The 20,587-nt window shown below is 49.5% G+C and overlaps 17 non-coding genes across 17 annotated transcripts; 8 read left to right on the plus strand and 9 right to left on the minus strand.

Annotated features, from left to right (window-relative positions):
* Positions 1-4,721: 4,721 nt before the first annotated feature.
* On the minus strand, positions 4,722-4,793 carry Trnag-ccc (transfer RNA glycine (anticodon CCC)). Its single transcript has one exon. It is a non-coding gene; the product is annotated as a tRNA-Gly (tRNA).
* A 686-nt stretch (positions 4,794-5,479) lies between these two features.
* Trnal-uaa (transfer RNA leucine (anticodon UAA)) lies at positions 5,480-5,563 on the plus strand. The gene has a single exon. It is a non-coding gene; the product is annotated as a tRNA-Leu (tRNA).
* Positions 5,564-6,678: 1,115 nt separating this feature from the next.
* Positions 6,679-6,750, minus strand: Trnag-ccc (transfer RNA glycine (anticodon CCC)). The gene has a single exon. It is a non-coding gene; the product is annotated as a tRNA-Gly (tRNA).
* Positions 6,751-7,436: 686 nt separating this feature from the next.
* Trnal-uaa (transfer RNA leucine (anticodon UAA)) lies at positions 7,437-7,520 on the plus strand. The gene has a single exon. It is a non-coding gene; the product is annotated as a tRNA-Leu (tRNA).
* A 1,115-nt stretch (positions 7,521-8,635) lies between these two features.
* On the minus strand, positions 8,636-8,707 carry Trnag-ccc (transfer RNA glycine (anticodon CCC)). The gene has a single exon. It is a non-coding gene; the product is annotated as a tRNA-Gly (tRNA).
* Positions 8,708-9,393: 686 nt separating this feature from the next.
* Positions 9,394-9,477, plus strand: Trnal-uaa (transfer RNA leucine (anticodon UAA)). Its single transcript has one exon. It is a non-coding gene; the product is annotated as a tRNA-Leu (tRNA).
* Positions 9,478-10,592: 1,115 nt separating this feature from the next.
* On the minus strand, positions 10,593-10,664 carry Trnag-ccc (transfer RNA glycine (anticodon CCC)). The gene has a single exon. It is a non-coding gene; the product is annotated as a tRNA-Gly (tRNA).
* A 686-nt stretch (positions 10,665-11,350) lies between these two features.
* On the plus strand, positions 11,351-11,434 carry Trnal-uaa (transfer RNA leucine (anticodon UAA)). The gene has a single exon. It is a non-coding gene; the product is annotated as a tRNA-Leu (tRNA).
* A 1,115-nt stretch (positions 11,435-12,549) lies between these two features.
* Trnag-ccc (transfer RNA glycine (anticodon CCC)) lies at positions 12,550-12,621 on the minus strand. The gene has a single exon. It is a non-coding gene; the product is annotated as a tRNA-Gly (tRNA).
* Positions 12,622-13,307: 686 nt separating this feature from the next.
* Trnal-uaa (transfer RNA leucine (anticodon UAA)) lies at positions 13,308-13,391 on the plus strand. Its single transcript has one exon. It is a non-coding gene; the product is annotated as a tRNA-Leu (tRNA).
* Positions 13,392-14,506: 1,115 nt separating this feature from the next.
* On the minus strand, positions 14,507-14,578 carry Trnag-ccc (transfer RNA glycine (anticodon CCC)). The gene has a single exon. It is a non-coding gene; the product is annotated as a tRNA-Gly (tRNA).
* A 686-nt stretch (positions 14,579-15,264) lies between these two features.
* Positions 15,265-15,348, plus strand: Trnal-uaa (transfer RNA leucine (anticodon UAA)). Its single transcript has one exon. It is a non-coding gene; the product is annotated as a tRNA-Leu (tRNA).
* A 1,115-nt stretch (positions 15,349-16,463) lies between these two features.
* On the minus strand, positions 16,464-16,535 carry Trnag-ccc (transfer RNA glycine (anticodon CCC)). Its single transcript has one exon. It is a non-coding gene; the product is annotated as a tRNA-Gly (tRNA).
* A 686-nt stretch (positions 16,536-17,221) lies between these two features.
* On the plus strand, positions 17,222-17,305 carry Trnal-uaa (transfer RNA leucine (anticodon UAA)). The gene has a single exon. It is a non-coding gene; the product is annotated as a tRNA-Leu (tRNA).
* Positions 17,306-18,420: 1,115 nt separating this feature from the next.
* Positions 18,421-18,492, minus strand: Trnag-ccc (transfer RNA glycine (anticodon CCC)). The gene has a single exon. It is a non-coding gene; the product is annotated as a tRNA-Gly (tRNA).
* Positions 18,493-19,178: 686 nt separating this feature from the next.
* Positions 19,179-19,262, plus strand: Trnal-uaa (transfer RNA leucine (anticodon UAA)). The gene has a single exon. It is a non-coding gene; the product is annotated as a tRNA-Leu (tRNA).
* A 1,115-nt stretch (positions 19,263-20,377) lies between these two features.
* Trnag-ccc (transfer RNA glycine (anticodon CCC)) lies at positions 20,378-20,449 on the minus strand. The gene has a single exon. It is a non-coding gene; the product is annotated as a tRNA-Gly (tRNA).
* Positions 20,450-20,587: the final 138 nt, after the last annotated feature.

Genomic DNA, 20,587 nt, shown 5'->3' on the forward strand with positions numbered 1-20,587 from the left:
TTGTTTGTCCATGTTACCTACAGGACGGGGCATTGCCGCCCAGTTCCATGATGTACTCCTTCTTAATGTGTACGCTCCTTCCGGTTCCAGCGCGCGAGCGGCGAGGAAGGAGTTTTATACTGGAGAGATAGCGCCTTTAATCACCGACTTGCGTCTGCGTATTATTATGGGTGGTGACTTTAACTGCGTTTTGCGCCGCTCCGATCAAACGCCGAATTTTAACTTCAGTCAGGAACTGCTGACACTGGTCACAGAATTGCAGTTAGTCGACACATGGGAGACCTTCCACCCAGATGATGTTGCCTTTACTCACTTTACGCCGACGTCTTCCAGCAGGTTAGATCGCATATATGTGCACCGCGATCTTTTAGCCGACGTGGGAACTTGCGAATATTGGCCCGTTAATTTCAGTGACCATATCGCTTACCACACCGTCTTAAATCACTCGCCGCAGAAGGTTTACAGAGGCTTCGGACGATGGCAACTCAACTGTCGCCTCTTACAAGACGCCACTTTAGAGCGTGAGATACGGTCGGTTTGGCATTCCGTAACATCACGCAGACCCACGTACCCCACGTGGATTGATTGGTGGATGCTTTATGCAAAGAGGAAACTCATTACTTGCCTCAGACACCACGCCAGGATTCGCGCGCGCGGTGAGAAGGAAATCACTGAATTCTATTTCTGCGCCCTGCGAGAATTGTACCGGGATTATCATCAGGTGCCTAATAACATCACGCACGTACGCAGACTCCAAGCGAAAATTACATCCTTGATGGGACGGAACGCTATCGGCCACCAGATTCGTGCACGTGACTTCACCAACTTGCCGCAACAGCAGACGTCTGTTCACCATATCGTCCAACAGTTACATGCGGCGCGCAGGAAACTTATTCATAAGTTGCAAGATGCCGACGGTGCTTTTTATACCCAACACCGCGACATCAAAAACCATGTTGCCAACCACTTTGCCGCACTTTACACCCGTGCGGGTGTACCACATGAGAAAGTGCGGGAATGGTATCACTCTGGACACCCACCGTACCGCATTACCGACGACCACAATCGGGACTTGCTCGCTCCCTTTACCAACGAAGAACTAAAGGATGCCCTGCTTGCCGCACCACGAAATAAATCTCCGGGCACGGACGGGCTCTCTGTCGAGTTTTACGTCAAATATTGGCCTATATTAGGGGACGGACTCACGGAGATGTACAATGAAATACTACGTGGGATTGCTCTGCCCCAAGCCTTCACAGAGGGGTTAACTGTTTTACTACCTAAGACGCCGACGCCGATCACCACCAAAGATCTGCGGCCCATTACTTTGCTCAATGCGGACTTTAAACTTCTGACGCGCGCCCTCAATGCCCGATTACGGCAGCTGTTACCCGATCTTCTGGGACCATACCAAATGAGTGCGATACGTGGTCGCTCATTGTCCACCATTTTGGCGCTGTATCGGGATCTCGTCTCCCTGACCTGGGCCACCCACACTCCTATGGCCATAGCATTTCTCGATTTTGAAGGCTTACGATCGGGCTGACTATCGTTATCTCAGTAGCGTGATGGAAACTATGGGCTTCAGTCTTAATTTTATCCACCTCATCAACTACTGTATCCGTGGTACCCGTACACGGTTCCTGATCAATGATACATTGACGGAGTACATCCAGCTCTCACGGGGTATCAAGCAAGGCTGCCCTCTCTCAACGACGCTTTATGCGATCCTCATGGAACCCTTGTTGCGCCGCCTACATCATAGCCTACCTGGATTCCAGTTTTATGGTGTCAAGTCTGTGGTCCAAGCATACGCCGACGATGTCAGCGTGCTCCTTAATGACGTTCGCGATGTCACCGCAGCGAAGCGCATTCTTGAGGAATTCCAAAGCGATAGTGGTGCAATGTTAAACGTCAATAAATCCGCCGTCTTAACGCTTGGTCAGGAACGACCGCTCACGGGCGACGCTTGGCTGCCCTGTGTACAGACTAGAAAACACCTTGGTCTCTACGTCACGGCCCGGCCACTGGACATGTCTCACAAAAATTGGATACCCAAAATTCAGGCGATAAAAGCACTCCTGCGTGACCAAAATATGCGACACCTCGATCGTTTGCAGCGAGCCTTTTTCGTCAATTCTTATGCCCTCTCCAAATTACAGTTTGTTGCCGCCGTCCTACCCATGCCAACCACAGTAGCAAGATCACTTCTAGCGGCGGCCGCCTGGTACGTCTGGAAGCTCAATATTTTTAAGGTTTCCTTCACCACGACAGCTTTGCCATGCGATATGGGAGGCCTCGGCTTGAAAAACCCCGGCATTCACGCCTTGGCTCTGTATCTGAAACGCTCATGGCGTATACTCACCGCCAGCGAAGACACCGTCACGAAGCGGCTCTATCAGCTGTTCCGCCCTCCCAACTTATCTCCGCCTGTGGACATTGGCCGCGTCAGCCCGCACTTTCAGCATATAGCACTGTATTATCTTGAAAGTAGCTATCTCGACGACGAGCTTTTCAAGAAGCCGACAGTTCAACTGTACCGCCACTTACTTCGGCCGTCACTGCCTGGCCCCTTGGAAAAGAAGTATCCGGCTTGCAATTGGTCCCTCGTTTGGACTAACATTCATAATCCGACACTTCCGACAGATGTTCGCTCCAAATGGTATGACGTGGTCACTGAAACTGTACCGACGCAAGAAAAGCGACACAGGATTAATCTTGAACCGAGTCCCTACTGCGGCTTGTGCCACGTGGTGGCGACTATTGCTCATCTGTTTGTCTGCAAGGACCAAGTGCACATCTGGAACTGGACGCGCAAAAAACTCGCTGTGCTTAACCGGACTGCGCCTCATGCGATTCAGATCCAAGACATTCTGCGCCCAGATTTCCGACTTTTCCCAGCTGCCAAACATAACAGTTACCTATGGCTCGTGGGACATTTTATCAACTATATTCTGTCCGGCAGTGCCCCTAATGTCTTAGATTTTCAAGTCTATCTCTCAACACAACACTGGCGCACAACCAGCCAATATGGTCACCGGTATCAGTCAACATTTCAACATTTTCTTCACGTCGTCCTTGGGATGCCATAGAACATGGACAAGTGGGACATCTGTTACAACAATTCGTCATCCCTGTACTACAGTCGAAGGATAGACTCTCTGCGAAGACACTCATTTGTCTCCTGGGTATGATGCATATGACAACGTCTGAATTTCACGAATATTTCCTTCCCAGTAGCAGTTCTTTCGACGATATAAATATTTTGGTGTATTTTAATCAACAAAAATGCAAACCCGAAGAAAGAAAACGAACAACGAAGATGGACAGAAGACAAACGTCTAACCACAATACAACGAACAAAGAGATTAGAGATTAAGGAACAAAAAAAAATTACATCTTTTGGAAAATTTGTCAAAACAAACGAAAAAAAAAAAAAATGGATAAGGCATCGGTCTCCTAAACCGGGGATTGTGGGTTCGAGTCCCACCAGAGGTACAAAAAAAAAAAAAAAAAAAAAAAAAAAAAAAAAAAAAGCGGTCTAAGGCGCCGGATTTAAGCTCTGGTTCCCTAAGGGGAGCGTGGGTTCGAACCCCACATCTGACAATGCATTTTAGATATTCCAAAACTACCAATTTCATACATGCGGGAAAACAAGTAAATTACGCGGGAACAGGTTCCACAGATACTACTAGAGACGGCAGTGACTATGGTGCTTGCCTTGCAAGTCTGATTGTCTGGCGGTCAGAAAGAATGGAAAGCTGCTAGGAGACATGGCTTTCGCCACGAGGCCAGGATTCGATTCCCGGTAGCCGAACATACTTTTGCTTGCTGTGTCTTGGTTATTCTCACAGCATTTACGATATCTTTGTGTTGTGGTTTTTGGGGTCCAAGCATCAGGCGAGCAAACGTGAAGGAAAGCAGATATGTGTTTAAATGAGTGTCAGGGCAGTAATAAAGGTGGATGAGACGGTGGATCGGGTATTGGACTGCAGACGTGCCACATTGCGTAGCTCGATAGCTGAGTAAGTTAGAGCGTCGTGCTGTGAACACAAAGGCCACGTATTCGACCGCACCAAGTGCCGTTTCATTTTTCTCCCCTAAAAGACAATGCTTCCTCCAGCGTGACACTGCCAGGTAAATAACAAGCGAGCTTCACAAGACGTAAGATGTTTACACGTTGCGCGATACTGTCGCCAACGGCCATACCGCGCGTAGTGCAGCGGTTCTCGTATGTTCACCGGCGTTAAGATTCGTTGGCCGTGGTTAGTACTTGGATGCGTGCTCGGCTGGGAACTCGATGTGCTGTTCGCTTCTTTCATTTTGCATTTTTCCTTCGGTTTCGCTGTTGCTTAGCGATAATGATGCGGTCCCGCACGCTGGCGCCACTCTTACCTCTCGGTACACTAAGGGGCGAATCTGTGGCCACAATAAAATGAAAGATTCTGTCGTGTGTTTGTCGATTTTTGATCTCTCCCAGTCGTTTCTCGCACCTGCCCTCTACATATATGCCCATTTCCAAGCGTCAGCTTTCGCGTCAGCCGAGCAAAGTCGAGACATGGAGACACACGATGCTGAGAAACGAAACCCGCAGACTAGCGCCATGGCAGCACGGACTGAGACGAGGGGCGAAGGAAAACTATTCGTACCGCGACAGTTCACAGTTTCGAAGATCGCGTTTCGTTACGTGGAATACCCGTAGAAGAAAAAGGTACGTTTTGTGCGGTGGCCGGGAATCGAACCCGGATCAACTGCTTGGGAAGCAACCATGCTGACCGTTACACCACCACCGCGTTGTGCTGCGTCCCACCCACGCCCTCATGTGTCGGCTACCCTCCTGCCACCAGAGGCCGAAGGCGATGGCGCTGTAGGCGCTCAACGCCAGGGCGGAGGTGAGCACATCTGAACGCAGTGCGTAGGTGCTGCTAGGGCGATGTAGTGAAGCTAGAAGCAGAACTGACAGCCGTTGAAAAACTGCCCTTTAATTTACAGCAGGGCGATAAAACAAATATCTAATGTGACGTACTTACTGATGATCCAGAGACGATGCAGCATATGTGTGCCAATCCAGAAGTAGAAAGCGCCTAAGTATCACAATATTAAGTTGGTTAGTTTGATGCTCGCCTGGAGCATATCATTAGCTTCCCCTGAGGGCGAAATGCACAGCGTAGCCGTTGCTAGGTAACGGCCTTTTGTGTCGTTTTTTGTTTTCTCTGCGTCAATGTGAATATTGATAACTACAGTTCTGCTCGTTCCACTCAAGACAGATGGCGACGGAAAACAATGGTTTAAGGCACCATGTTTAAGCTGTGGTTCCCGAAAGGGAGGTTTGTGGTGCAACCTCACATCTGACAACTCGTTTTAAATACTCTAAAACCAACGTAATTCCTTCACACAAGGAAAGAAAACACGCTAATTTCGCCGTCAGGCTCTGGAGATATTCCTTGAAAGGACGGTAGTAGAGACTTTGCGCTCACACGTCAGATTGGCCGAGCGGTCTAAGGCGCCACATTTAAGCTCTGGTTCCCTAAGGCGAGCGTGGGTTCGAACCCCACATCTGACAATGCATTTTAGATATTCCAAAACTACCAATTTCATACATGCGGGAAAACAAGTAAATTACGCGGGAACAGGTTCCACAGATACTACTAGAGACGGCAGTGACTATGGTGCTTGCCTTGCAAGTCTGATTGTCTGGCGGTCAGAAAGAATGGAAAGCTGCTAGGAGACATGGCTTTCGCCACGAGGCCAGGATTCGATTCCCGGTAGCCGAACATACTTTTGCTTGCTGTGTCTTGGTTATTCTCACAGCATTTACGATATCTTTGTGTTGTGGTTTTTGGGGTCCAAGCATCAGGCGAGCAAACGTGAAGGAAAGCAGATATGTGTTTAAATGAGTGTCAGGGCAGTAATAAAGGTGGATGAGACGGTGGATCGGGTATTGGACTGCAGACGTGCCACATTGCGTAGCTCGATAGCTGAGTAAGTTAGAGCGTCGTGCTGTGAACACAAAGGCCACGTATTCGACCGCACCAAGTGCCGTTTCATTTTTCTCCCCTAAAAGACAATGCTTCCTCCAGCGTGACACTGCCAGGTAAATAACAAGCGATCTTCACAAGAAGTAAGATGTTTACACGTTGCGCGATACTGTCGCCAACGGCCATACCGCGCGTAGTGCAGCGGTTCTCGTATGTTCACCGGCGTTAAGATTCGTTGGCCGTGGTTAGTACTTGGATGCGTGCTCGGCTGGGAACTCGATGTGCTGTTCGCTTCTTTCATTTTGCATTTTTCCTTCGGTTTCGCTGTTGCTTAGCGATAATGATGCGGTCCCGCACGCTGGCGCCACTCTTACCTCTCGGTACACTAAGGGGCGAATCTGTGGCCACAATAAAATGAAAGATTCTGTCGTGTGTTTGTCGATTTTTGATCTCTCCCAGTCGTTTCTCGCACCTGCCCTCTACATATATGCCCATTTCCAAGCGTCAGCTTTCGCGTCAGCCGAGCAAAGTCGAGACATGGAGACACACGATGCTGAGAAACGAAACCCGCAGACTAGCGCCATGGCAGCACGGACTGAGACGAGGGGCGAAGGAAAACTATTCGTACCGCGACAGTTCACAGTTTCGAAGATCGCGTTTCGTTACGTGGAATACCCGTAGAAGAAAAAGGTACGTTTTGTGCGGTGGCCGGGAATCGAACCCGGATCAACTGCTTGGGAAGCAACCATGCTGACCGTTACACCACCACCGCGTTGTGCTGCGTCCCACCCACGCCCTCATGTGTCGGCTACCCTCCTGCCACCAGAGGCCGAAGGCGATGGCGCTGTAGGCGCTCAACGCCAGGGCGGAGGTGAGCACATCTGAACGCAGTGCGTAGGTGCTGCTAGGGCGATGTAGTGAAGCTAGAAGCAGAACTGACAGCCGTTGAAAAACTGCCCTTTAATTTACAGCAGGGCGATAAAACAAATATCTAATGTGACGTACTTACTGATGATCCAGAGACGATGCAGCATATGTGTGCCAATCCAGAAGTAGAAAGCGCCTAAGTATCACAATATTAAGTTGGTTAGTTTGATGCTCGCCTGGAGCATATCATTAGCTTCCCCTGAGGGCGAAATGCACAGCGTAGCCGTTGCTAGGTAACGGCCTTTTGTGTCGTTTTTTGTTTTCTCTGCGTCAATGTGAATATTGATAACTACAGTTCTGCTCGTTCCACTCAAGACAGATGGCGACGGAAAACAATGGTTTAAGGCACCATGTTTAAGCTGTGGTTCCCGAAAGGGAGGTTTGTGGTGCAACCTCACATCTGACAACTCGTTTTAAATACTCTAAAACCAACGTAATTCCTTCACACAAGGAAAGAAAACACGCTAATTTCGCCGTCAGGCTCTGGAGATATTCCTTGAAAGGACGGTAGTAGAGACTTTGTGCTCACACGTCAGATTGGCCGAGCGGTCTAAGGCGCCAGATTTAAGCTCTGGTTCCCTAAGGGGAGCGTGGGTTCGAACCCCACATCTGACAATGCATTTTAGATATTCCAAAACTACCAATTTCATACATGCGGGAAAACAAGTAAATTACGCGGGAACAGGTTCCACAGATACTACTAGAGACGGCAGTGACTATGGTGCTTGCCTTGCAAGTCTGATTGTCTGGCGGTCAGAAAGAATGGAAAGCTGCTAGGAGACATGGCTTTCGCCACGAGGCCAGGATTCGATTCCCGGTAGCCGAACATACTTTTGCTTGCTGTGTCTTGGTTATTCTCACAGCATTTACGATATCTTTGTGTTGTGGTTTTTGGGGTCCAAGCATCAGGCGAGCAAACGTGAAGGAAAGCAGATATGTGTTTAAATGAGTGTCAGGGCAGTAATAAAGGTGGATGAGACGGTGGATCGGGTATTGGACTGCAGACGTGCCACATTGCGTAGCTCGATAGCTGAGTAAGTTAGAGCGTCGTGCTGTGAACACAAAGGCCACGTATTCGACCGCACCAAGTGCCGTTTCATTTTTCTCCCCTAAAAGACAATGCTTCCTCCAGCGTGACACTGCCAGGTAAATAACAAGCGATCTTCACAAGAAGTAAGATGTTTACACGTTGCGCGATACTGTCGCCAACGGCCATACCGCGCGTAGTGCAGCGGTTCTCGTATGTTCACCGGCGTTAAGATTCGTTGGCCGTGGTTAGTACTTGGATGCGTGCTCGGCTGGGAACTCGATGTGCTGTTCGCTTCTTTCATTTTGCATTTTTCCTTCGGTTTCGCTGTTGCTTAGCGATAATGATGCGGTCCCGCACGCTGGCGCCACTCTTACCTCTCGGTACACTAAGGGGCGAATCTGTGGCCACAATAAAATGAAAGATTCTGTCGTGTGTTTGTCGATTTTTGATCTCTCCCAGTCGTTTCTCGCACCTGCCCTCTACATATATGCCCATTTCCAAGCGTCAGCTTTCGCGTCAGCCGAGCAAAGTCGAGACATGGAGACACACGATGCTGAGAAACGAAACCCGCAGACTAGCGCCATGGCAGCACGGACTGAGACGAGGGGCGAAGGAAAACTATTCGTACCGCGACAGTTCACAGTTTCGAAGATCGCGTTTCGTTACGTGGAATACCCGTAGAAGAAAAAGGTACGTTTTGTGCGGTGGCCGGGAATCGAACCCGGATCAACTGCTTGGGAAGCAACCATGCTGACCGTTACACCACCACCGCGTTGTGCTGCGTCCCACCCACGCCCTCATGTGTCGGCTACCCTCCTGCCACCAGAGGCCGAAGGCGATGGCGCTGTAGGCGCTCAACGCCAGGGCGGAGGTGAGCACATCTGAACGCAGTGCGTAGGTGCTGCTAGGGCGATGTAGTGAAGCTAGAAGCAGAACTGACAGCCGTTGAAAAACTGCCCTTTAATTTACAGCAGGGCGATAAAACAAATATCTAATGTGACGTACTTACTGATGATCCAGAGACGATGCAGCATATGTGTGCCAATCCAGAAGTAGAAAGCGCCTAAGTATCACAATATTAAGTTGGTTAGTTTGATGCTCGCCTGGAGCATATCATTAGCTTCCCCTGAGGGCGAAATGCACAGCGTAGCCGTTGCTAGGTAACGGCCTTTTGTGTCGTTTTTTGTTTTCTCTGCGTCAATGTGAATATTGATAACTACAGTTCTGCTCGTTCCACTCAAGACAGATGGCGACGGAAAACAATGGTTTAAGGCACCATGTTTAAGCTGTGGTTCCCGAAAGGGAGGTTTGTGGTGCAACCTCACATCTGACAACTCGTTTTAAATACTCTAAAACCAACGTAATTCCTTCACACAAGGAAAGAAAACACGCTAATTTCGCCGTCAGGCTCTGGAGATATTCCTTGAAAGGACGGTAGTAGAGACTTTGCGCTCACACGTCAGATTGGCCGAGCGGTCTAAGGCGCCAGATTTAAGCTCTGGTTCCCTAAGGGAAGCGTGTGTTCGAACCCCACATCTGACAATGTATTTTAGATATTCCAAAACTACCAATTTCATACATGCGGGAAAACAAGTAAATTACGCGGGAACAGGTTCCACAGATACTACTAGAGACGGCAGTGACTATGGTGCTTGCCTTGCAAGTCTGATTGTCTGGCGGTCAGAAAGAATGGAAAGCTGCTAGGAGACATGGCTTTCGCCACGAGGCCAGGATTCGATTCCCGGTAGCCGAACATACTTTTGCTTGCTGTGTCTTGGTTATTCTCACAGCATTTACGATATCTTTGTGTTGTGGTTTTTGGGGTCCAAGCATCAGGCGAGCAAACGTGAAGGAAAGCAGATATGTGTTTAAATGAGAGTCAGGGCAGTAATAAAGGTGGATGAGACGGTGGATCGGGTATTGGACTGCAGACGTGCCACATTGCGTAGCTCGATAGCTGAGTAAGTTAGAGCGTCGTGCTGTGAACACAAAGGCCACGTATTCGACCGCACCAAGTGCCGTTTCATTTTTCTCCCCTAAAAGACAATGCTTCCTCCAGCGTGACACTGCCAGGTAAATAACAAGCGATCTTCACAAGAAGTAAGATGTTTACACGTTGCGCGATACTGTCGCCAACGGCCATACCGCGCGTAGTGCAGCGGTTCTCGTATGTTCACCGGCGTTAAGATTCGTTGGCCGTGGTTAGTACTTGGATGCGTGCTCGGCTGGGAACTCGATGTGCTGTTCGCTTCTTTCATTTTGCATTTTTCCTTCGGTTTCGCTGTTGCTTAGCGATAATGATGCGGTCCCGCACGCTGGCGCCACTCTTACCTCTCGGTACACTAAGGGGCGAATCTGTGGCCACAATAAAATGAAAGATTCTGTCGTGTGTTTGTCGATTTTTGATCTCTCCCAGTCGTTTCTCGCACCTGCCCTCTACATATATGCCCATTTCCAAGCGTCAGCTTTCGCGTCAGCCGAGCAAAGTCGAGACATGGAGACACACGATGCTGAGAAACGAAACCCGCAGACTAGCGCCATGGCAGCACGGACTGAGACGAGGGGCGAAGGAAAACTATTCGTACCGCGACAGTTCACAGTTTCGAAGATCGCGTTTCGTTACGTGGAATACCCGTAGAAGAAAAAGGTACGTTTTGTGCGGTGGCCGGGAATCGAACCCGGATCAACTGCTTGGGAAGCAACCATGCTGACCGTTACACCACCACCGCGTTGTGCTGCGTCCCACCCACGCCCTCATGTGTCGGCTACCCTCCTGCCACCAGAGGCCGAAGGCGATGGCGCTGTAGGCGCTCAACGCCAGGGCGGAGGTGAGCACATCTGAACGCAGTGCGTAGGTGCTGCTAGGGCGATGTAGTGAAGCTAGAAGCAGAACTGACAGCCGTTGAAAAACTGCCCTTTAATTTACAGCAGGGCGATAAAACAAATATCTAATGTGACGTACTTACTGATGATCCAGAGACGATGCAGCATATGTGTGCCAATCCAGAAGTAGAAAGCGCCTAAGTATCACAATATTAAGTTGGTTAGTTTGATGCTCGCCTGGAGCATATCATTAGCTTCCCCTGAGGGCGAAATGCACAGCGTAGCCGTTGCTAGGTAACGGCCTTTTGTGTCGTTTTTTGTTTTCTCTGCGTCAATGTGAATATTGATAACTACAGTTCTGCTCGTTCCACTCAAGACAGATGGCGACGGAAAACAATGGTTTAAGGCACCATGTTTAAGCTGTGGTTCCCGAAAGGGAGGTTTGTGGTGCAACCTCACATCTGACAACTCGTTTTAAATACTCTAAAACCAACGTAATTCCTTCACACAAGGAAAGAAAACACGCTAATTTCGCCGTCAGGCTCTGGAGATATTCCTTGAAAGGACGGTAGTAGAGACTTTGCGCTCACACGTCAGATTGGCCGAGCGGTCTAAGGCGCCAGATTTAAGCTCTGGTTCCCTAAGGGAAGCGTGTGTTCGAACCCCACATCTGACAATGTATTTTAGATATTCCAAAACTACCAATTTCATACATGCGGGAAAACAAGTAAATTACGCGGGAACAGGTTCCACAGATACTACTAGAGACGGCAGTGACTATGGTGCTTGCCTTGCAAGTCTGATTGTCTGGCGGTCAGAAAGAATGGAAAGCTGCTAGGAGACATGGCTTTCGCCACGAGGCCAGGATTCGATTCCCGGTAGCCGAACATACTTTTGCTTGCTGTGTCTTGGTTATTCTCACAGCATTTACGATATCTTTGTGTTGTGGTTTTTGGGGTCCAAGCATCAGGCGAGCAAACGTGAAGGAAAGCAGATATGTGTTTAAATGAGTGTCAGGGCAGTAATAAAGGTGGATGAGACGGTGGATCGGGTATTGGACTGCAGACGTGCCACATTGCGTAGCTCGATAGCTGAGTAAGTTAGAGCGTCGTGCTGTGAACACAAAGGCCACGTATTCGACCGCACCAAGTGCCGTTTCATTTTTCTCCCCTAAAAGACAATGCTTCCTCCAGCGTGACACTGCCAGGTAAATAACAAGCGATCTTCACAAGAAGTAAGATGTTTACACGTTGCGCGATACTGTCGCCAACGGCCATACCGCGCGTAGTGCAGCGGTTCTCGTATGTTCACCGGCGTTAAGATTCGTTGGCCGTGGTTAGTACTTGGATGCGTGCTCGGCTGGGAACTCGATGTGCTGTTCGCTTCTTTCATTTTGCATTTTTCCTTCGGTTTCGCTGTTGCTTAGCGATAATGATGCGGTCCCGCACGCTGGCGCCACTCTTACCTCTCGGTACACTAAGGGGCGAATCTGTGGCCACAATAAAATGAAAGATTCTGTCGTGTGTTTGTCGATTTTTGATCTCTCCCAGTCGTTTCTCGCACCTGCCCTCTACATATATGCCCATTTCCAAGCGTCAGCTTTCGCGTCAGCCGAGCAAAGTCGAGACATGGAGACACACGATGCTGAGAAACGAAACCCGCAGACTAGCGCCATGGCAGCACGGACTGAGACGAGGGGCGAAGGAAAACTATTCGTACCGCGACAGTTCACAGTTTCGAAGATCGCGTTTCGTTACGTGGAATACCCGTAGAAGAAAAAGGTACGTTTTGTGCGGTGGCCGGGAATCGAACCCGGATCAACTGCTTGGGAAGCAACCATGCTGACCGTTACACCACCACCGCGTTGTGCTGCGTCCCACCCACGCCCTCATGTGTCGGCTACCCTCCTGCCACCAGAGGCCGAAGGCGATGGCGCTGTAGGCGCTCAACGCCAGGGCGGAGGTGAGCACATCTGAACGCAGTGCGTAGGTGCTGCTAGGGCGATGTAGTGAAGCTAGAAGCAGAACTGACAGCCGTTGAAAAACTGCCCTTTAATTTACAGCAGGGCGATAAAACAAATATCTAATGTGACGTACTTACTGATGATCCAGAGACGATGCAGCATATGTGTGCCAATCCAGAAGTAGAAAGCGCCTAAGTATCACAATATTAAGTTGGTTAGTTTGATGCTCGCCTGGAGCATATCATTAGCTTCCCCTGAGGGCGAAATGCACAGCGTAGCCGTTGCTAGGTAACGGCCTTTTGTGTCGTTTTTTGTTTTCTCTGCGTCAATGTGAATATTGATAACTACAGTTCTGCTCGTTCCACTCAAGACAGATGGCGACGGAAAACAATGGTTTAAGGCACCATGTTTAAGCTGTGGTTCCCGAAAGGGAGGTTTGTGGTGCAACCTCACATCTGACAACTCGTTTTAAATACTCTAAAACCAACGTAATTCCTTCACACAAGGAAAGAAAACACGCTAATTTCGCCGTCAGGCTCTGGAGATATTCCTTGAAAGGACGGTAGTAGAGACTTTGCGCTCACACGTCAGATTGGCCGAGCGGTCTAAGGCGCCAGATTTAAGCTCTGGTTCCCTAAGGGAAGCGTGTGTTCGAACCCCACATCTGACAATGTATTTTAGATATTCCAAAACTACCAATTTCATACATGCGGGAAAACAAGTAAATTACGCGGGAACAGGTTCCACAGATACTACTAGAGACGGCAGTGACTATGGTGCTTGCCTTGCAAGTCTGATTGTCTGGCGGTCAGAAAGAATGGAAAGCTGCTAGGAGACATGGCTTTCGCCACGAGGCCAGGATTCGATTCCCGGTAGCCGAACATACTTTTGCTTGCTGTGTCTTGGTTATTCTCACAGCATTTACGATATCTTTGTGTTGTGGTTTTTGGGGTCCAAGCATCAGGCGAGCAAACGTGAAGGAAAGCAGATATGTGTTTAAATGAGAGTCAGGGCAGTAATAAAGGTGGATGAGACGGTGGATCGGGTATTGGACTGCAGACGTGCCACATTGCGTAGCTCGATAGCTGAGTAAGTTAGAGCGTCGTGCTGTGAACACAAAGGCCACGTATTCGACCGCACCAAGTGCCGTTTCATTTTTCTCCCCTAAGAGACAATGCTTCCTCCAGCGTGACACTGCCAGGTAAATAACAAGCGATCTTCACAAGAAGTAAGATGTTTACACGTTGCGCGATACTGTCGCCAACGGCCATACCGCGCGTAGTGCAGCGGTTCTCGTATGTTCACCGGCGTTAAGATTCGTTGGCCGTGGTTAGTACTTGGATGCGTGCTCGGCTGGGAACTCGATGTGCTGTTCGCTTCTTTCATTTTGCATTTTTCCTTCGGTTTCGCTGTTGCTTAGCGATAATGATGCGGTCCCGCACGCTGGCGCCACTCTTACCTCTCGGTACACTAAGGGGCGAATCTGTGGCCACAATAAAATGAAAGATTCTGTCGTGTGTTTGTCGATTTTTGATCTCTCCCAGTCGTTTCTCGCACCTGCCCTCTACATATATGCCCATTTCCAAGCGTCAGCTTTCGCGTCAGCCGAGCAAAGTCGAGACATGGAGACACACGATGCTGAGAAACGAAACCCGCAGACTAGCGCCATGGCAGCACGGACTGAGACGAGGGGCGAAGGAAAACTATTCGTACCGCGACAGTTCACAGTTTCGAAGATCGCGTTTCGTTACGTGGAATACCCGTAGAAGAAAAAGGTACGTTTTGTGCGGTGGCCGGGAATCGAACCCGGATCAACTGCTTGGGAAGCAACCATGCTGACCGTTACACCACCACCGCGTTGTGCTGCGTCCCACCCACGCCCTCATGTGTCGGCTACCCTCCTGCCACCAGAGGCCGAAGGCGATGGCGCTGTAGGCGCTCAACGCCAGGGCGGAGGTGAGCACATCTGAACGCAGTGCGTAGGTGCTGCTAGGGCGATGTAGTGAAGCTAGAAGCAGAACTGACAGCCGTTGAAAAACTGCCCTTTAATTTACAGCAGGGCGATAAAACAAATATCTAATGTGACGTACTTACTGATGATCCAGAGACGATGCAGCATATGTGTGCCAATCCAGAAGTAGAAAGCGCCTAAGTATCACAATATTAAGTTGGTTAGTTTGATGCTCGCCTGGAGCATATCATTAGCTTCCCCTGAGGGCGAAATGCACAGCGTAGCCGTTGCTAGGTAACGGCCTTTTGTGTCGTTTTTTGTTTTCTCTGCGTCAATGTGAATATTGATAACTACAGTTCTGCTCGTTCCACTCAAGACAGATGGCGACGGAAAACAATGGTTTAAGGCACCATGTTTAAGCTGTGGTTCCCGAAAGGGAGGTTTGTGGTGCAACCTCACATCTGACAACTCGTTTTAAATACTCTAAAACCAACGTAATTCCTTCACACAAGGAAAGAAAACACGCTAATTTCGCCGTCAGGCTCTGGAGATATTCCTTGAAAGGACGGTAGTAGAGACTTTGCGCTCACACGTCAGATTGGCCGAGCGGTCTAAGGCGCCAGATTTAAGCTCTGGTTCCCTAAGGGAAGCGTGTGTTCGAACCCCACATCTGACAATGTATTTTAGATATTCCAAAACTACCAATTTCATACATGCGGGAAAACAAGTAAATTACGCGGGAACAGGTTCCACAGATACTACTAGAGACGGCAGTGACTATGGTGCTTGCCTTGCAAGTCTGATTGTCTGGCGGTCAGAAAGAATGGAAAGCTGCTAGGAGACATGGCTTTCGCCACGAGGCCAGGATTCGATTCCCGGTAGCCGAACATACTTTTGCTTGCTGTGTCTTGGTTATTCTCACAGCATTTACGATATCTTTGTGTTGTGGTTTTTGGGGTCCAAGCATCAGGCGAGCAAACGTGAAGGAAAGCAGATATGTGTTTAAATGAGAGTCAGGGCAGTAATAAAGGTGGATGAGACGGTGGATCGGGTATTGGACTGCAGACGTGCCACATTGCGTAGCTCGATAGCTGAGTAAGTTAGAGCGTCGTGCTGTGAACACAAAGGCCACGTATTCGACCGCACCAAGTGCCGTTTCATTTTTCTCCCCTAAAAGACAATGCTTCCTCCAGCGTGACACTGCCAGGTAAATAACAAGCGATCTTCACAAGAAGTAAGATGTTTACACGTTGCGCGATACTGTCGCCAACGGCCATACCGCGCGTAGTGCAGCGGTTCTCGTATGTTCACCGGCGTTAAGATTCGTTGGCCGTGGTTAGTACTTGGATGCGTGCTCGGCTGGGAACTCGATGTGCTGTTCGCTTCTTTCATTTTGCATTTTTCCTTCGGTTTCGCTGTTGCTTAGCGATAATGATGCGGTCCCGCACGCTGGCGCCACTCTTACCTCTCGGTACACTAAGGGGCGAATCTGTGGCCACAATAAAATGAAAGATTCTGTCGTGTGTTTGTCGATTTTTGATCTCTCCCAGTCGTTTCTCGCACCTGCCCTCTACATATATGCCCATTTCCAAGCGTCAGCTTTCGCGTCAGCCGAGCAAAGTCGAGACATGGAGACACACGATGCTGAGAAACGAAACCCGCAGACTAGCGCCATGGCAGCACGGACTGAGACGAGGGGCGAAGGAAAACTATTCGTACCGCGACAGTTCACAGTTTCGAAGATCGCGTTTCGTTACGTGGAATACCCGTAGAAGAAAAAGGTACGTTTTGTGCGGTGGCCGGGAATCGAACCCGGATCAACTGCTTGGGAAGCAACCATGCTGACCGTTACACCACCACCGCGTTGTGCTGCGTCCCACCCACGCCCTCATGTGTCGGCTACCCTCCTGCCACCAGAGGCCGAAGGCGATGGCGCTGTAGGCGCTCAACGCCAGGGCGGAGGTGAGCACATCTGAACGCAGTGCGTAGGTGCTGCTAGGGCGATGTAGTGAAGCTAGAAGCAGAACTGACAGCCGTTGAAAAACTGCCCTTTAATTTACAGCAGGGCGATAAAACAAATATCTAATGTGACGTACTTACTGATGATCCAGAGACGATGCAGCATATGTGTGCCAATCCAGAAGTAGAAAGCGCCTAAGTATCACAATATTAAGTTGGTTAGTTTGATGCTCGCCTGGAGCATATCATTAGCTTCCCCTGAGGGCGAAATGCACAGCGTAGCCGTTGCTAGGTAACGGCCTTTTGTGTCGTTTTTTGTTTTCTCTGCGTCAATGTGAATATTGATAACTACAGTTCTGCTCGTTCCACTCAAGACAGATGGCGACGGAAAACAATGGTTTAAGGCACCATGTTTAAGCTGTGGTTCCCGAAAGGGAGGTTTGTGGTGCAACCTCACATCTGACAACTCGTTTTAAATACTCTAAAACCAACGTAATTCCTTCACACAAGGAAAGAAAACACGCTAATTTCGCCGTCAGGCTCTGGAGATATTCCTTGAAAGGACGGTAGTAGAGACTTTGCGCTCACACGTCAGATTGGCCGAGCGGTCTAAGGCGCCAGATTTAAGCTCTGGTTCCCTAAGGGGAGCGTGGGTTCGAACCCCACATCTGACAATGCATTTTAGATATTCCAAAACTACCAATTTCATACATGCGGGAAAACAAGTAAATTACGCGGGAACAGGTTCCACAGATACTACTAGAGACGGCAGTGACTATGGTGCTTGCCTTGCAAGTCTGATTGTCTGGCGGTCAGAAAGAATGGAAAGCTGCTAGGAGACATGGCTTTCGCCACGAGGCCAGGATTCGATTCCCGGTAGCCGAACATACTTTTGCTTGCTGTGTCTTGGTTATTCTCACAGCATTTACGATATCTTTGTGTTGTGGTTTTTGGGGTCCAAGCATCAGGCGAGCAAACGTGAAGGAAAGCAGATATGTGTTTAAATGAGAGTCAGGGCAGTAATAAAGGTGGATGAGACGGTGGATCGGGTATTGGACTGCAGACGTGCCACATTGCGTAGCTCGATAGCTGAGTAAGTTAGAGCGTCGTGCTGTGAACACAAAGGCCACGTATTCGACCGCACCAAGTGCCGTTTCATTTTTCTCCCCTAAAAGACAATGCTTCCTCCAGCGTGACACTGCCAGGTAAATAACAAGCGATCTTCACAAGAAGTAAGATGTTTACACGTTGCGCGATACTGTCGCCAACGGCCATACCGCGCGTAGTGCAGCGGTTCTCGTATGTTCACCGGCGTTAAGATTCGTTGGCCGTGGTTAGTACTTGGATGCGTGCTCGGCTGGGAACTCGATGTGCTGTTCGCTTCTTTCATTTTGCATTTTTCCTTCGGTTTCGCTGTTGCTTAGCGATAATGATGCGGTCCCGCACGCTGGCGCCACTCTTACCTCTAGGTACACTAAGGGGCGAATCTGTGGCCACAATAAAATGAAAGATTCTGTCGTGTGTTTGTCGATTTTTGATCTCTCCCAGTCGTTTCTCGCACCTGCCCTCTACATATATGCCCATTTCCAAGCGTCAGCTTTCGCGTCAGCCGAGCAAAGTCGAGACATGGAGACACACGATGCTGAGAAACGAAACCCGCAGACTAGCGCCATGGCAGCACGGACTGAGACGAGGGGCGAAGGAAAACTATTCGTACCGCGACAGTTCACAGTTTGGAAGATCGCGTTTCGTTACGTGGAATACCCGTAGAAGAAAAAGGTACGTTTTGTGCGGTGGCCGGGAATCGAACCCGGATCAACTGCTTGGGAAGCAACCATGCTGACCGTTACACCACCACCGCGTTGTGCTGCGTCCCACCCACGCCCTCATGTGTCGGCTACCCTCCTGCCACCAGAGGCCGAAGGCGATGGCGCTGTAGGCGCTCAACGCCAGGGCGGAGGTGAGCACATCTGAACGCAGTGCGTAGGTGCTGCTAGGGCGATGTAGTGAAGCTAGAAGCAGAACTGACAGCCGTTGAAAAACTGCCCTTTAATTTACAGCAGGGCGATAAAACAAATATCTAATGTGACGTACTTACTGATGATCCAGAGACGATGCAGCATATGTGTGCCAATCCAGAAGTAGAAAGCGCCTAAGTATCACAATATTAAGTTGGTTAGTTTGATGCTCGCCTGGAGCATATCATTAGCTTCCCCTGAGGGCGAAATGCACAGCTTAGCCGTTGCTAGGTAACGGCCTTTTGTGTCGTTTTTTGTTTTCTCTGCGTCAATGTGAATATTGATAACTACAGTTCTGCTCGTTCCACTCAAGACAGATGGCGACGGAAAACAATGGTTTAAGGCACCATGTTTAAGCTGTGGTTCCCGAAAGGGAGGTTTGTGGTGCAACCTCACATCTGACAACTCGTTTTAAATACTCTAAAACCAACGTAATTCCTTCACACAAGGAAAGAAAACACGCTAATTTCGCCGTCAGGCTCTGGAGATATTCCTTGAAAGGACGGTAGTAGAGACTTTGCGCTCACACGTCAGATTGGCCGAGCGGTCTAAGGCGCCAGATTTAAGCTCTGGTTCCCTAAGGGGAGCGTGGGTTCGAACCCCACATCTGACAATGCATTTTAGATATTCCAAAACTACCAATTTCATACATGCGGGAAAACAAGTAAATTACGCGGGAACAGGTTCCACAGATACTACTAGAGACGGCAGTGACTATGGTGCTTGCCTTGCAAGTCTGATTGTCTGGCGGTCAGAAAGAATGGAAAGCTGCTAGGAGACATGGCTTTCGCCACGAGGCCAGGATTCGATTCCCGGTAGCCGAACATACTTTTGCTTGCTGTGTCTTGGTTATTCTCACAGCATTTACGATATCTTTGTGTTGTGGTTTTTGGGGTCCAAGCATCAGGCGAGCAAACGTGAAGGAAAGCAGATATGTGTTTAAATGAGTGTCAGGGCAGTAATAAAGGTGGATGAGACGGTGGATCGGGTATTGGACTGCAGACGTGCCACATTGCGTAGCTCGATAGCTGAGTAAGTTAGAGCGTCGTGCTGTGAACACAAAGGCCACGTATTCGACCGCACCAAGTGCCGTTTCATTTTTCTCCCCTAAAAGACAATGCTTCCTCCAGCGTGACACTGCCAGGTAAATAACAAGCGATCTTCACAAGAAGTAAGATGTTTACACGTTGCGCGATACTGTCGCCAACGGCCATACCGCGCGTAGTGCAGCGGTTCTCGTATGTTCACCGGCGTTAAGATTCGTTGGCCGTGGTTAGTACTTGGATGCGTGCTCGGCTGGGAACTCGATGTGCTGTTCGCTTCTTTCATTTTGCATTTTTCCTTCGGTTTCGCTGTTGCTTAGCGATAATGATGCGGTCCCGCACGCTGGCGCCACTCTTACCTCTCGGTACACTAAGGGGCGAATCTGTGGCCACAATAAAATGAAAGATTCTGTCGTGTGTTTGTCGATTTTTGATCTCTCCCAGTCGTTTCTCGCACCTGCCCTCTACATATATGCCCATTTCCAAGCGTCAGCTTTCGCGTCAGCCGAGCAAAGTCGAGACATGGAGACACACGATGCTGAGAAACGAAACCCGCAGACTAGCGCCATGGCAGCACGGACTGAGACGAGGGGCGAAGGAAAACTATTCGTACCGCGACAGTTCACAGTTTCGAAGATCGCGTTTCGTTACGTGGAATACCCGTAGAAGAAAAAGGTACGTTTTGTGCGGTGGCCGGGAATCGAACCCGGATCAACTGCTTGGGAAGCAACCATGCTGACCGTTACACCACCACCGCGTTGTGCTGCGTCCCACCCACGCCCTCATGTGTCGGCTACCCTCCTGCCACCAGAGGCCGAAGGCGATGGCGCTGTAGGCGCTCAACGCCAGGGCGGAGGTGAGCACATCTGAACGCAGTGCGTAGGTGCTGCTAGGG

This window comes from Schistocerca serialis, chromosome 2 (assembly GCF_023864345.2).
Source record: "Schistocerca serialis cubense isolate TAMUIC-IGC-003099 chromosome 2, iqSchSeri2.2, whole genome shotgun sequence".
In the NCBI taxonomy this organism is placed as follows: domain Eukaryota; kingdom Metazoa; phylum Arthropoda; class Insecta; order Orthoptera; family Acrididae; genus Schistocerca; species Schistocerca serialis.